Here is a 17,600-nt window from a genome sequence, read left to right as displayed (position 1 = left end):
ATAAAATTTAAAAAGCTTAGTTGTATCATAAAGATATTGTTTCTATATTGAACAAATTAACATCTTAAAAATAATACGTCTCTAAATCAATGAATTTTATTTCTTATTTGTTTTCATATCCAAATAAATTGTTTTTAATTGAACATCAAACTAGAATATTTTTTAGTAAATAGAATCAAAATTGTTCAACTTTTGAGGGGATCTAATTTTCAAGGAATTCTAAACTTATCAATAAAAAAATCGTTTAATGGAAAAAAATATGAAGTTTTAACTCTTGATTTTCCAAGGATTAAAGATTTACTGAAACAAAAGTAACAAATATGCTATATGAGTTAGTGGGAGGCGGAAAAATTGTATGTAACGTATATACCAGCCAACTTCTTCTTGTTGTTTTTTTTTTTTAAATAAAATAAAATTCCTCTAACTTATTGGAGGATGATGGTATAGCATTTGCACGCCGAAGCCGCCGCCAATAATTGTATACATTAAAAAGAAGACGGAAATAGATTAGATATAGAGTCCAAATAAAGCAAAGCTAGTAAGCTAAACGAATACAGAATATATACCCTTATAGGCAGGTCCTAGGTCCTACGTGACAGAGCACGGCAAGGATAAACGATCTTGTTTTAAAAAAAAAAAAAAAAAACTCTTCACAAATAATATAATGTATCTTTCTCTCTTGCTATTCGCCTTTGTTTTTACCTTTCTTTAATAACTATAGAAATCTGGAAATAATATATAAGAATCTGATGGTGAGAGAGAATTTTCTGTAGATGTACCAATTTAGTTGCACATGGCAACAGATTGGTGACCGTGTTACGTTGCAATCGAGTTGAATTTTTTTACTAATATAAATAAATTAATTAAGTGATGCAAATGTTTTCAAAAAAAATTAAAAAAAAATTAAGACTAGATCAAAAAATCGATTAGATTTAATAAGTTTCAGTTATTTTAATAACATGATTAAAAAAACAGGCAACACTAAAAAATAAATTGAGGTAAACAAAAAATTTAACTATGATTAACTGCAAAAAATGAATGTTTATCAATATTATAGAAAAATATCTTCCTAATATTCTTAAAAGTTTTTCATGATCTTATTTGATAAAAAAATAAAAAAATATATAATAACTTCATTGAAAACAAAATGAAAAAAAAAAAAACAATTTGAAACTCAATTCCCAACAAATCATATTTAAAAAGAAATAAATAATGAAAAAAAACTAAAAAAAATCATAAAACTAAATCCTTAATCAATCCAATATAAATAATGAAATTAAAATAAATATTTAAAAAGAAAAATAACCAAAGTCAACTCGAATTAATCTTTCAAACTTGTGACTCAAATCATGAAGTTGGGATTACTTTATAGAAAGTAAACCCAAAAAATCACAATATTAAATTCTCAATCAACTAAATATTGAGAGATGAAATTAAAAATAAATAAATAAAAATAATTTAAAAAATAAATAACAATTAAAAAATATAAAAATCAAATTTAACAAAGAAATTAAAGTTAAATATTGAGAGATGAAATACAAAAAAAAATTCAATTAAGAAAATTATCAAAATAAAAAAATTAAAAAATAAATAAAGAATAATTTTGATATAAAAACTAAATCATACCAAAAGCGGAGAGGCTGAAATTAATTAGAAAAAAAAAAGATTTAAAAAACGATTCAAAAGAAAATAATAAAAAAAAATAAAGATTAAATTTAAAACAAAAACAAAATAGAATGACACTTTTTATTTTTTCCAGAGCTGCTCGGATACTGAGGAGAGAGGAGCGGAAATATGGAGGAGAACTGGAGAAGGAAAAAAAAAAAGCCTCCAGATGCTTCAAAATGGTGTACGCGTCACCTTATTGGGAAGCTCTCACCGTGAAGAATCTAACGTAACAATAAAAGACCTTATTAGATCACTGGAAACAGCTTCATGCGCCATTTGATCATAGCAAACAGCTCCCATACGTTACCTTTCTCGTTTTCATAGCCCACCATATTTGTTCCGGTTTCAATATTAGTCCCTTAACTCTTAATTATCTAACATAAACATAATTTTATTTTATTTTATCAAAACAAGCATCAAACAAGCGCCATAATTTTTCCTCGACATTATAAGAACCATATATCTAGACAACCAAAATAAACTTTCAAGTTAGATCTCAAATAAAATCAATGTGAAAAGTTCAAATTAGAAGAAAAAAAAATTGAGTGTCTGAAATAAAAATCTTTTCTTGACCATGCAAATCAATCTATAATGTTAGCAAACAAAAGAGACTCAATATTTCTTCAAGCTTCAAATTCAATCCTCAAAGATCTAATTCTTATAAATGAATAAAATTGAATCTTATTTTGTTAAATTGAGCATCAATTGAGCAAATAAATATTCCCCTGACATTGTGAGGCCCCTATACATAGACATAAAAAAAAAATCACCATGACCAATCCCAAAAAAACACAACATTAAAGAACCAAATTTAAAGCAAAACAAATTGAGATATCAAAGTGAAAAAAAATGGGAAAAAAGAAATTGTATGGTTGGAATGCATTTATAATATACTATCTAACTAATCTGCATTACACTTTGGTCAGATCAAAAGTTTGTTTACTTAAAAAGAAAATAGTTGTTGCTACTGTATTTTTAGTAGTAAGAAATTATAACTGTAAATTTAAAATATGATGTGCACATTAAATAAAATAGATTAAGCACCAATAAATATTTAAAATTTATTACTGCTGATTAAATACTAAGTTATGAAAACAAACACAAATTAAGATATTCAATATTGTACTATAAAGAGTCCTTTAATTTATTTCACTTGTATAACTATAATTTTTTTAAAAGAGTAATAATTTAAATTTCATTGAAACAAACTAATTAGCTACTATAAGTCTTACTTTTCTTATTATATCTTTAATTTCAACAACAACAAAAATCTAACATTTTGTTCGATTTTATTTGTTTAATAAGAACCAAAAACAATAAGAAGACATACCCAACAAAATCTAAACAATTTAAAATAAGAATAATATCTCTAATTAAAACTCTTTTTCCTCATTAACGAGCTAATTTTTATTTTATGTTTTTTACTAGAATATTTGTTTTTCAGATAATATTCTATCATTATTTCAAAAGCAAGTTTCAATTAAAAAAAATAAGATCATGATAATGTTGATGTGATTGTATTTAAAAATATAATAATAATAATAATAATAATAATAATAATAATAATATTACATTGCTTGAGCCTTGTAGTGGGAAACTTTTTGGCATTGTTGTTAGATAATAATAATATTTAATAATAATAATAATATTTACCCAGGGCCTAGTGGGTAAATATTGAAGCCTCTTAACCTAACTCTTTTTCCAGTTAAGGTTTTAAATTAAATCGTGTAAGGGTTAACCTAGTGTGACATGGTTGACTTGGCTAATCTAAGGTTTTAAAAATTTGATTGATTGAATATTTCAAGATGAAATCATTTTATATATATAGACAATAACATCTTGGATCGATTCATGTTAACTCCTCAAACTTGCAACTCGTATCATGAACCTGATTGAGTTTAATAACTTTATTTTTTAAAATTATTTTTTGTTTAACAATATTATAAAAAATAGATACTTGAAGGAAAACAACCAAATAATTTTTTTTTTAAAAAAAGTGATCATGATGGGTTGTTAAAAAAGAATACTTGCTGATATTATTAAAACACTACTATAATTTTATTTGGAAAAAGGAAAAATTTAAAGGTATTTAATAAAAAAAATATCTAAAATCAATTCTAAATTAACTTAAGAATATAACAAGATAATATATGTAATATACTTTAAATTCATTAATTTTAAAGAAATTAATTTTTAATTTTTTTTAAAAAAAAACTTTAAAACAGTCTAGGTATGAGGGTTTGAGTGACTTAACACATTTGACCTATTAAAAATAAAGCTTGACATATAGGCCATAAAACATAGGCCTAGATGTGGTTTTTTGGACTCATAAAACTAAATTTTAAACTATTTTATCTAAAAATACATAAAAATACTTCTATAACCTCAATTAACTAATTTCTCAACTAGAAAAAACCCCCAAAATGGTTTAAAAAAAAAAAAAATTATACAAAAAAAAAAAAACTCCCTTAAACTTGATATACCTTTTTTTTAGTAACATAAAAACTCAAAAACACTTTTATGACAATCATCTCATCAAAATGAATACTTTAACACCAAACTTGGCTTTTGTTTGTTAACACAATCTCACCAACTAAATATTTTCTCTCTCCTCTATTATTTTTCAACAACCCTCTCTCTTATTCCTCAAACTTAAGAGAACATTATGTAAAAAAAAAGAGAGAGAGATTTTGAGTAAAATGTATAATTGTCAAACTAAAAAGATAAAAAAAAATTTATAAAAAATATTAAAGTAATTTTTATATAATAGGTGACAACACTAATTAGAAAAATAAAATAAAATGAGGCTGCAACTTTGTTTTATTGTCAAATGTAGTCTCCAAAATTTCAATATTTTTAATTAATAAAATTGAATTCTATCTTACTAGGTTGAACATTAATTTAATACTAGAATATCTTTTTGACACCTCATAAACTCAAAAATACATTAAAATATTTTTTTTAGTTTTGAAAAATTATTTTTTATATTAGTACATCAAAAGAATCCAAAAAAATATATATATAAAAAATTATATGAAAAAAAAATTAAAATCTAAAAAAACACAATTTCAAATGCATTATCATACAACCCCATATTAATTTCAAAATTTATGCATGCAAGATTGGTTTAATTATCAAGGCAACGTAAACAAGAAATTAAAGAAACACTAGAGTAGTGATAACAATCTACTACAAGATTTAACAGTTTTACCTACAGAAATTTCCGTCGGTAAATCCATTGGTAATTATTTAAAAACATTTTAAAAACATTCATTTTATAAAATTATAAAATAATTAAATTAACATAAATCAACATTGTATAATATATACTCAAAATGCTTGGAAAAAAGAATAAGAAAATCAACTCAAACAAATTTGCAACAAATAAATAAAAAAAAATTAATTCAATTAAAAAAATTCATATGAAAAAAATGAAGTTGCAATTGCTAAAAATTTAAAAATCCTATAAATAAATCAACTAAAAATTGATCTCATATGAAAAAAAAAAATCTCACAACAACATTTATACAATTATTAAGAACAAAATCAATTAAAATTAAAAAAAACAAATATAGTGAAACAATCATGAAAAAATAAGAAAAAAAAAATTGTATATTGATATACTTGCAAGTGAAGCTAAGGAAAAAAAAATTCGTGAAGCATATTAATTAAAAAAAAACTAAGAGGATAAAAGAAGAAGAAGACATACCCGAGCATGGAGGAAAAGAGAAGGAGATGAGGAGAGAAAAGAAGAGAAAGAAATAGATATTGATGTTTTTTACATATAGTGAAGAAGCAGCAGAAGAAGAAGAAGTAGAATTAGAAGAAGAAGAAGTAGAAGTAGTCGAAGAAGAAAAAGAAATAATGAGTCTGTCTCTTGTGAAATAAGCGGATTCAGGTTTTTTATTGGGGCGCGTTACCGACGGATAATTGAATATTAATATTTTTTAATTATTCCGTCGGTAATTTCATTGGTAATATTTAATTTAAATTTTCAATTTCGTAAAAAGTTTTCAGAAACCGCAAAAAATTACTGATAATTTTTCAATCCGTCGATGATTCATTCTGTAATATTTAAATGAAAATTTTAAATCAATTAAATTTTTTCAGAAAACAGCCAAAACACGCAGACGGATTTTCAATCCGTCGGTGATTTTGTCCATAAAGTAAAACAATTAACAGTGCAATTGGAAGATGAACAGTTCTGGAGCTCTCTGGAAAATACCGACGGAAAATTCCGTCGGTAATTCCCTTTGTAATTGACATGATGAATAGTGTTCACAGTTTACCAACGGATTTCCCGACGGATATGACCGACAGAATAAATTCCGTCGGTAATTCCGTTGGTAAAAAATGACACGTCATCATTTTTTTTGCTTTGTTTTAATTTTTTTTTCCCACGGTAATTCCCTCGGTATATACCGGGGGAATATTTCCATTGGTAAAATCTCTCGAAAATTTACCGACGGAAATATTCCCTCGGTATTTCCGTTTGTATTTATTGATTTTCTGGTAGTGATCATAAAATTATTCTAGTTATCTAAATATTGATGAAAATAGAAGATCAATAATTATGCATTTCATTTTATACTGTTTCTTTAATTATCTTGTCTAATGATAAATTGATTATAATTTATTATGCCATCAATAATATTCTCGTCTCAACCAATGGATGCTGCCATAGGACCGGACACCTTTTAACGCTATGTTTTTAATCTCTTTATAGTCTTAATATAAAATCTCCATAAGTTAGATAGTAATTCATTTTATCAATAGTATTCTCATTTTATCTTTAAAATTTTGAATTCAAAAATTAAATTTTACCACTCTTATTTCTCGAACTAAATTAATTAATAAAATTAAATATAAAAAATTACTAAATTTATGTAAATTTTATATCTAAAAAATTTTCATTGAAATGTTTCACGAGATATTAACATAAAATCATTCTTCAAGATTTACTAACAGTTGAAGTTTTTAGATCCAAATAGTTTTTTAATATTTTATCTTAGTTTTAATAACCAAGCAATTTGAATATTATCTTCCTTATTTTTCTAATTATCATCCATGTAAATTTCAAGTATAAAGAACTTTAATTTTATAAATTAACAATTTAATTTTTGTGCATTTAATGGTTTGAATATGCAAGCAGTAAGTACTAATATTCATTTTATAAATCCATTTTAAGGAAAGATATAAAAATAAAAATAAAATCATATCTAAACTCATAAAAAAATAATAAGAACATTTTTACCTAATCTCAAAAATATATTTTTTATTATCTCATAAAATAAATACTTCTCTAATTTTCTCTATGAATACACATATGACATAACATTTTAATTTTAATATAACTTAATATGTTATGTGCAAGAAAGGAAGTTATTTTATTTTAATAAATTAAAAGAGAGTTAAATCAAAATCATTTTCAAGTTTGGCAATATCTTATCATTTATATTATAATAGGCTAAAACTCATTTTCAAAAAATATATTTCAAGTGAAAAGATTAGAAACTTTATCTTTAATCAAAATTATTGAGTCTTTTATAACAAAACAAAAAAAAAGTTTTGAGTGGTGGAGCTTTGGATTCACTTGTAGAAAGTCAGAAAAGAATCAAGGAACGGATAGACATGCTATTATATTATAAAAGAAATAAATCATAAAAAAGTATGATATATTAGTTAATATATAATCTACAATTTCAAAATGCTCGTGTCTTGACCTGACCATGTCATATACTAAAAAGTATATAAAATAAGATCATGATACTTTAGAACTTGACCTAATAGTAATTTAATTTTGTAGAATAAAATAATTATTTGATGTGTGTACACAGTGTTGTACTATGAATATCAATTTCTAAAATATTGCTAGCTTTAAGTTCATAGGCGGGCATATTCTTTTGAAAGGCATTCATAGGCAAGGACTGCCTACTTAACAACCTACAAGCATCTTATCTCAATTCAATCCTTCTTGTGGTCCCTTATACGTCAATATATTATTCGCATGGGTGATATATATTCTATTTTTTTTTTTTTTTTATTAAAGATCAAGAGAGCCAGCAAGGAAGAGGCTCAGCAAAAGAGGAAAATATAATGTCAAGAAATCACAGCGAAGCTACGTGTCTGCCACCCTCCCTATACATGCTTTGTTTTGCAGACTTTCCGCGATTGAGCCTTTTCTTTTTACATTTTAAAAATATTTTTAAAAAAATTTAAATTTTTTTAAATTTTTATTAATTTCAAATTAATATATTTTTTCATGTTTTTAAATTATTTTGATGTGTTGATATCAAAATATCATTGAATTTTTTAAATATTTTATTAACTTCAAATTAATATGTTTTTCGTTTTTCAAATTATTTTAATGTGCTGATGTTAAAATATTATTAATATGTATTTTAACATAAAAAATTATTTAAAAAATAACTATAATCACACAAATAAATGAACTCTTAATTACTTGTAGTGTCAACATAAACAAAACTAAAAATATCAAGCCTACCAATCGAAAGAGCAACGCTGTTGGAAAGGTTAAGCAATCTCCAAAGCCTTGATTTTTATTTTACTTGCGTGGGTGATGATTTATGTAATGATTTGATTCATGATCATGAACGGCTAATGAACGATCAATCCAATGCCTTACTTTTATTCTACAATATGTTTGGTTTTCTTACTCATTGTGAGATTTTATTTACTTCTTGAGGCCCTTTTCCTTTCTTTCTTGTGGGGTTTGTGTGTCCCTTGCGTGAATTTGTATGGCTTCAATGTTGATTTTTTCAACGATATTGACTGTTGATGTTAAGATCTAATAGTTGGAAAAAATAATAGTAACTGGAATGGTTCCAAGATTTTTCTGAAGTATTGACCTTGGATCTGCTGCGGCCGTGCCACGAGTCCTTCTGTATGAATCTCATCACCAGATTTGAACTGAGCAATAACATATTAGTGTTTTTATTTATTTATTTTTTATATCAGCAATCACATCTTCCAGTACTGGAGTCTATTCGAGATGAGATTGTAGAATTATTGCCCATTAAAAAAAAAAAGTACATTGTCCATGTTTCAATATATTATTCGCTAGCTAACAAATTACCCTTCAAGCATATAAATATTACCATAAAAAATATTTCTATACTTAAATCTAATTCTGGAAACATAACATTTATCTCAAGTGTTAATTTCAAGGATATTACAATGCACCACGTGATGTCCATGTCTTACATTCGAGGATTATGTCACAAATCCATGATTATGTAGAGATTGATTAAGGTTAAAAGAATGATTAATATACCTCTATTGCAACAAGATTTTTCTAGAATATGTCATATCAATGAAATAACAATGACCAATTTTGATTATAAATTATATAAAATTTATGAAGTTTGTTTATTAAAAAGAAAAACCAAAATACCCTTTACTAGAAACATAGTAAAATATATAATATGAATTGTTATGTCTAATACATGTAGATGTATTTGGACAAATAACCATTCATGTTATATATGAATATATGTTTTAAATTATATTCATTAATAACCATATTGGATATGATTATATGAATTTATTAAAAGTTTGAATTATTTAAAAGGTTCAAGGAATTTGCAAATAAAGTTGAAATACAGATTGAAATAAGTATCAAGACATTTTGATTGAATTGAGGTGATGTATAATTGAGTAAAAATTATCTAAAAGAGAATGATATTCTCTAACAATGAATAACTCCTACAACACTATAAATAATACAGTTTTTGAAAGGAGAAATCACATCCTATTGGATATGATATGGTCCATGATGATCTATGCAAACCTTTCATATTCTTTCTAGAGCTATGCCTTATAAACTATTGCTTACCTTTTGAATAGAGTTTTAATAAAATCTATTGATAAAAATCCATATGAGACATGGAAAGGTAGAATACCAAACTTATCATACTTCAATATTTGAGGATGTGACATTTATGTAAAGCGAATTGTATCTGAAAAGTTAGGAGCTAAGTTAAAAAAAATATATGTTTATTGAATATTTAAAAGAAATTATTGAATATTACTTTTACCATCTTGTTTAGCAAAAAATACATGTCTCAAAAGATGCTACTTTTCTAAAGAAAGAATTTGTTCTTGAAACAAGCAGTGAAAGGAAAATAGAACTTAAAGAAACTCAAGAACCATAAACTAATATCCAATTAGGACTTGAGCCCAAATCCATAACATTCAATGTTTAGCCTGAAGCTAAAGAAACACAATAACTTCATAGATGTAGTAGGACACGTCATGCACCAATGAAATATAAACTTCTTATAGAAGCTAAAAATGATGAGTTGCTTATACTTGATGAGCCTACTAACTACATGAAATAAATATCTAATATTAATTATGAGAAATGGCTTGATGCCATGAAATCTGAGATGGATTCCATGTACACTAATCAAGTATGGACCTTGGTTGATCCATCTAATAGGATAAAACCCATGAGATATAAGTGGGTTTATAAAAGAGAGAATGACAAAGATGGAAATGTATGTACAAAGCTAGATTAGTTGTCAAATGTTATAAACAAAGATAAGAGGTTAAATTTGATAAAACTTTCTCATTAGTGGCTATGTTAAAATCTATAAAGATTTTGCTTGCTATATATGTATACTATGATTATGAGATTTAACAAATAGATATAAAAATTGTATTTTTAAATGAGAATCGTCACGAAGATGTGTATATGATGCAACACGAAGGTTTTGAATTTAATAAATTTCTCAACAAAGTATGCAAGCTATAAAAATTCATTTATAGATTTAACCAAGCTTCAAGGAGTTGGAATATCTATTTTGATGAGATAATCAAATAGATTAATTTCATAAAAAAAAAAATAGATGAATCATGTGTTTATAAAAAGGTTAGTGAGAGTTGAGTCATTTTTTCTAATATTATAAGTAGATGATATATTATTGATAGAAAAAAAAACATTCATTTACCTTAATCAATAAAGATCTAGTTATCCAAGAATTTTTCTATAAAAGATATGAGAGAAACAACCTATATACTGGAAAAAACATTTATATAGATAGGTCTAAAAAATTGCTTGGATTATATCAATTTACTTATATAGATAAGATGTTAAAATAATTTAGCATGGAAGAATCTAAAAGAGGATACTTACCTACTTCACATGGGATACATCTCTAAAAAAACATGTTTCTTAAGAAAAAAATTGAGAGATATATGATGGAAAGATGCTTCGAATAGGATCTATAATATATATGATACTATGTACAAAACCATATGTATTGTATGCTTTGATCATAACGAGTAGATATCAATCTAATCCAGGTGAAGGTCACTAGAAAATAGTTAAAAACATTCTTAACTACTTAAGAAGAATGAAAAATATATTTTTCATCTATGAAGGATGAAATTATAGTTCATGGTTATTTGGATGTTAGTTTTTAATCATCTATTGATAATAATAAATTTCATTTAAGATATATTTTACTCTAAATGATGGTGTTATAAGTTAGAAGAGTTTTAAATAAGAGATCACAACATAATTTACAAATGAAGCCGAATACACCTCTGCATATAAGGTGATAAAAAAGGTTGTTTGGATCAAGAAATTTATCAATGAACTAGGTGTGGTTTCTTGTATTGTTGATCCAATAGTCTTGTACTATGATAACAATGAAGTCAATGTATAAACAAAAGAATTAAGGTTTCATCAATGATCTAAATAAGTAATTGGGTGATTTTATTTGGTTAGAGAAATCATAAAAAAAAGAAAATAGATATAAAGATAGAACGAGTATCTAATAAAGAGAATCTTACATATCCTCTCATTAAGATATTGTCCTTAGTAAAAACATGATCACCATATGAAGAGGTATGATATTAGATATATGAGCAATTGAATTAAATACAAGTAAGAGATTGTTAGTATATGTACCTTGTAGCCAATTGATTGATTACTTGTAGCACTAACTTTATTCATGCAAAATATATTTATAATTAATAATGGTTTTTTTTTTTTTTTTATCTTTAATATCCATTTATCTTTGATTAATGATCCTAATGTTTGAGTAATAAATCTAGAGTAAAAATAAAGTTCTTAAAATAATAATATTTTGTAAAGAAAATTACAAAGTGGTTATAATTATGAGGTTTCTATTGCATTAAGTATTGTTCTTAAATATTCCTAGTCAATACTCTATTAATTTGAGTTGTTGAGAATGATAAATATTATATTTTTTTATGAAAGAAAATATATGTTCTTATAAGCTGGGATACCTAGAACTAATATATAGGTGTTTGTCAGATAACATGTACATTGAATTGACCCGCATAACAACTCCATATGAAAAGATCACTTGTATCTATGAAAAAGCTCACATAATAATTATGTAAGTGATTTTTAGACTTAAGATTATCAAGTTATCTTATGTCGGAATGATATGCTTTGATTTTGACTATATGTTGTCCTAATAAAAGATAATAAATGGGTAGACATTATATATAATATGAATTATATAAAGATATTTGAATGAGATTTTAAAAAAAAGTTTTAAATCTTATTCAAATAATTAATGACTATAAGTATTGAGAACGAACATGATTTGACATATTATATACATTCTATGCTATAGTATCAAAATCAAAACATTCTTGGTGAAAGGAAAATATTACTTACAATGCTTTTCTAATATTTGAAGATCATGACAAATTGTTAGATGATGCGCTTGATCTTTAAATATAAATCATTCCATTGTTGAATTCATAATAAATTAAGTTATTTAATTTTTTGAATCCTATTTTGATTAGGATTATAATTTATATTCGGTTAACCATATTAGGAATCTAATGGGTCATGGGTCACACACAATAAGAATCATTAGTCAGGAATTGAATTGAGATGATTATTTAACAATGTATGTAGTAAAAGGTTGGTGTGATGGAATTGTTCGTAAGGTTAATTTAATGTTTGATAGGGTTGCTAAAAACACTTTGAAGTTTATGGCCTTTCCAAGGCTGATATAGACTGAAAAATGTAGAAGGTCAGGTTTGGATAACTGGAACACCTACAAAGAAAATTCATTAAAAGGTTTAAAAAGCCTCTGATGCCTAAGTTAACTTAAATATAAGATAAGAGCCTTGTGAGGGTGTGTAGTTGCAAAGAATATTCACTTATGATTAAGAGAAAAAAGATGAAACCATTTTTCTACTTCTAGTAAAAAAAGACTTATATTGGGTGGTTCAAGACTATGTTTATAGCCTTTGAACCTATATGGATATCTCTGTGTAAAGGTAAGATATTCAATGTTCTCATCTCTTATAGCTTTAGGCTACTTGAGGATAAAGATCCAGCATGACAACAAGTAACTATAAAGTTAGTCATAGTTATGAGTTTTGTAGATTGTGTACTATTGATGATGATAACAAGATCAATAAATAGGGGACATGTGGTTAAACATGGCTAAAAGGTGTGCTTTCATTTAATGCATTCATATGTTTTTCCATGTAATTAGTTGCAAGCACACCAAGTTTGACTAGACAGTAGTGCATTTAAGTATAGTAGCCAGCCTCAGGTGAATTAGCCTATTCGGGTATAGTAGCCAGTCTCAGGTGAATCAGCCTCGTCCAAGGCTTGGTTTATCCAAGGGATCTTATAAACCTCATATATAGGAGTGTTGTTATATTGGTGATGCGAACCTCATAATCATGTGGTCACGTAACTTATAATTAAGATTGAGATCTAATTCCGAAAAGCCAATAGAGGTATGATATAAGTTTGATACAATAAAAGCATGTCCCAAGACACTAATACTATTGAAATGAAATCGAATGATGTCACCAAGCTAGTTAATCTTTAATAAGTTATATTTAGTTCATTCAAGAACCATATAATGCAAAGATCTCTCTCACATGTTAAACTAAAAAGTTAAGAAGTGTTATTCATTAAATGTGCTAAAATTTAGGCTTAACATGTGTTTAACTAGTTATGATAAATTGACCCTAATGGTTCTACCCTTGTGAGCTGAATTGACCCACTTACAAAAACTGACTTAAAACCTTTACTAGTGAGCTCAAAATTTGATCCAAACAAGTCTTGGATTGCAGTTGAAATTTAAAGTATTAATTAAGCTCAAACATAGAAATAATAATGAAAACAACAAGTCTAGATAATCACTTGTTGATGTCACATATAATATAAAGAAAAACAAGATAAAATATTTCAATTCCTTAGTTTAAATAACTCTTAGCCGAGATCCACCTTCCTAGATACTATAGGATTACCAAGCCATTTTTTAAAGTCTTTTAAATGCTAGGAAACCTGATATGAATATGAATTTAATTATTGAAATTTTATTTCCTTGTAGGACCAGGATTTCCCTTTAGAACATGGAAAATAATCTTAGAAATTAAGCCCATCACTTTCCTTCCTTGACAAGTAGAATCAAATATTTAACATTAAATAATTCTTTCAAGTCTAGGATTTAAATCTAACAGCCCCTTTAGTTTCCTTACATGACTAGAAAACTTATTCTTTGTTGCTAAATATTCTTTTAAATAACATGGACAATAATAAACAAATTTTCTTTTCAATTTTAGGAGAATATTTTGTTGATCCTTGTAAGAAAAGGATATCAACATCGTAATTATCCTAGGCCAAATTTGAACCCCATATGGCTCAAACTCATACTTATTAATATAACATGAATCAGACTTGATACAAGCTCCGAACAAGCCTACCTTGCTACCCCAATCAGACCCATACATGGGTTGACTTGATTTGACTGAATGAACCATAAAAAAGATTGGACCGAACCTATTATTATGCACAAACCAAGGTTGGCTATAACTATCTCATATCAGAAACCCATCATGGCCGAATAAAACACAAGCTAGATTCCAAGGAAAAGCGCAATATTGGTCGAATGGCCTCCTCATCAAACCCAAGCATGAAATCAAAGGCCTCCATATAATTCTCTCTCTCTCTCTTCAAGAAGATTCGTCGTCGAATCTTTAATAGGAATAATGGTTGTTTCGTAGACAGCATGTTGTTTAAGCCCTTAGAATTCCCTTCTTACTAACACTTATCTCCAACAACTGGAGCGGTTGCCTTCGCCCATGAAGGAATCAAAATCTCGCTACTAGTAGGGACATAGTGACTGATAAAGATTTCAAATAAGAACGCCTCACTAACCACTTACACATGTATTTTTGAATAATAACCAAGGCTACTCTATTTTATTTTCCATGCTTCCAGCGTTGTTCCTCACTTTCCATTGAAGTATGGAGGTTATAAAATAATATTCTACACTTATCTGTTTCACATTCTAAAACCCTTAAACCATACATGTTTTAGTTTTTTCCATTCTTAATCTGGAACCCTCCTTCATCCCCTCTCCATTGCTGAATATACAACACTTTTTTTTATATACCAAAATACTCAATTCAACGTAACCAATCAAGGTCGGATGCTTTTACAACACAATCTAATTATGAATATAGACCCCATAATCAATAAATATACTAAAAACAAGTAAAATACAGCTATGATTATAATTTCACGAGTAACAATACAAATTCCTACGAATTGTGAACGAAACAAAGACGCGAAATAAAATAAAAACAAAAATTAATGAAGATACTTATTTGAATTCCAAATAACCTCAATATAACATAAACAAAGTGACTTCGTCAAAATAAACAATAGACAACACTCTTTAAGATTCATGGACTTGTTGAGCCATCTAGACTCTCATTGACCCAAATCAGTGACCCCGAGTGAGCTTTGCGGTCTATTATGGCTTTGAGTTTGCACTGGGATATAAGCTGTACCCAGGGGTATAGCCTCGAGGCATCAGTGTTTATGCTGATACTTATAAAGCTTCCTGAAATAATTCATAGATGGGTTGAGATCACTAGAAAGTGAAAAAATATAAACACAAACAAGAAGGTTTATGTTAGCTAGTGGTACTTAAACAGTAAACTAACCCTTTTTCTTTGAGTTCTTCCACAAAATCGCATCGTCCGTGTTTCCCAGAAGAGACCAAAAGTTAGGAGAGAAAAATGGTGACAGAATCAAATCACATGCGCGTCGGGAGTCAGCTAAGTTCGCGTTAGTGCAAACTCGAAAACTGTTTGACAAAAAGGTCATTTAACGTTATGCAATGCTACAAACATGCTAACAACGTTTTTGTAAGGGTTGCTGGGGAGAAAAATGATAACCACGCTATCACATTAATTGAGATTGATTAATGCTAGAGCAAACTTCAGCAAGTTTCTAGAGGCCATTCATCTTGCATCTGTGACGTAGAAAACATATGCATCGTCCTGAACATCCCCTGTCTGCACTGCAGGTTATTAATTTTGTAAATAATAATAGAGAATATTATAATTAATGAGGTTTAAGTTCTGATTTGGAATCATTTTTACTATGGTATTAAGGATGCTTTGAAGAAATGGTTAAGATCATTTTTTTTTCTTTTTTTGTAGTGGTGGATGTGTGTAGATTTTAAAAGCCAGTAGAACTTTTAGTTAAAATGTTATAGAGTTAATATAAAAAACATTTTAAGAGCTTTGTCCAGTAGCATTTTTATTCTTGAATTAAATTAGTTCTTTAATTATACACATAACTATCAATTGCTTTGTCTAAAAAATATTCAAGAAATTTCTTTATAACTACGAGGATGAGTCTAGCTCTCTCTCTCTCTCTCTCTCTCTCTCTCTACCCTAACAAAAGGAGCTGTTTCCATTTTCTTGATTGAAGGAGCAATCAATCATTGCTGGTACACTTTAAATTTTTCAAAGACTATAATTTTGGCAATGAAGTGAAAAGTGACCTTGCATCTTACACACCATGTTTTAATTGTTACCGCGTAGAGTCTTTACATTCACGACAATCATCCAGCAAAAACGTCACAACAAGGTAACAATCAAAAAGAGTTAAACGAATTAAGTTTTTAGGTTTTTAAATACTAAGGAGTATGTTATAATCATATTAAACAAACAGGGACAAAATAAATAAATAAATTTAAGCATATGAAAATAATTTTATATCAAAATATTAAAAAATAATATGAAATCATTTTTGGAATATTATATAATATTTTTAAATTTTAAATTAAAATGATTATTTAATATGGTATGAAATTTTTATTAACTATATGATTCAGAGTTTGAATCATGTGACTCTCATTCTTGTTATTAATTTATATTAGTAAGTTTGAAATTCAAATGATTTTAATTTTGAGTTTAAATCTCATAAATTACTTTTTTTTTTTTTTAAGGAGTCATTGAACTTCAGATTCAATTGATTGGATTTGATTAGAAAAATCAGATTTGTTTCAAATAATTAATTATTATTTTCTATTCAATCCCTTTGCTTCCCTTGAATTTAGGGATTTGAAAAGTTGGAAAAAATAACCTCAAGGTTTTTATTGTTAATATAATAGCAGTAGCTTGAATCCTCAAGCATATATTATGGATGAAATTGTTTTCAACTTTTTTAAGCATGTTTAGTGGTTATATATAGGGGAAATTTTATTAGTAATTTCTTATTAGTTATCCCACTTTAAAGAAAAGTAGGGAGAAATCCTAAGTGAATATATTTTTATTATTTTTTATGGGTCATGAATTTTATTTTCTCTCTTCACTTTATATTTATCTCTTTTTTAAAGGGGATCTATGAAGTAATTAATAGAATGTCACTAATTACTTGATAAACACTATAAAAGTTCTTTGCTATATCTATAAAAAATAAAAAAGTCAGAAAAAAAAAAGACAAACCAAGCAACATCAATATTTTTTTTATATTGGGTTATTTTTTGATAAGTTCTATTTTATTTGTATATGAGAGGTATGGTTTTTAAACCTGATTGAGGAGTTAATTTAAGATAAGTTTCAGATTACAAGTAAAGTGAGTTCATGACTTGAGCCAA

This window comes from Populus alba, chromosome 2 (genome assembly GCF_005239225.2).
Source record: "Populus alba chromosome 2, ASM523922v2, whole genome shotgun sequence".
In the NCBI taxonomy this organism is placed as follows: Eukaryota; Viridiplantae; Streptophyta; class Magnoliopsida; order Malpighiales; family Salicaceae; genus Populus; species Populus alba.
Note: the sequence above shows the minus strand (reverse complement) of the source record.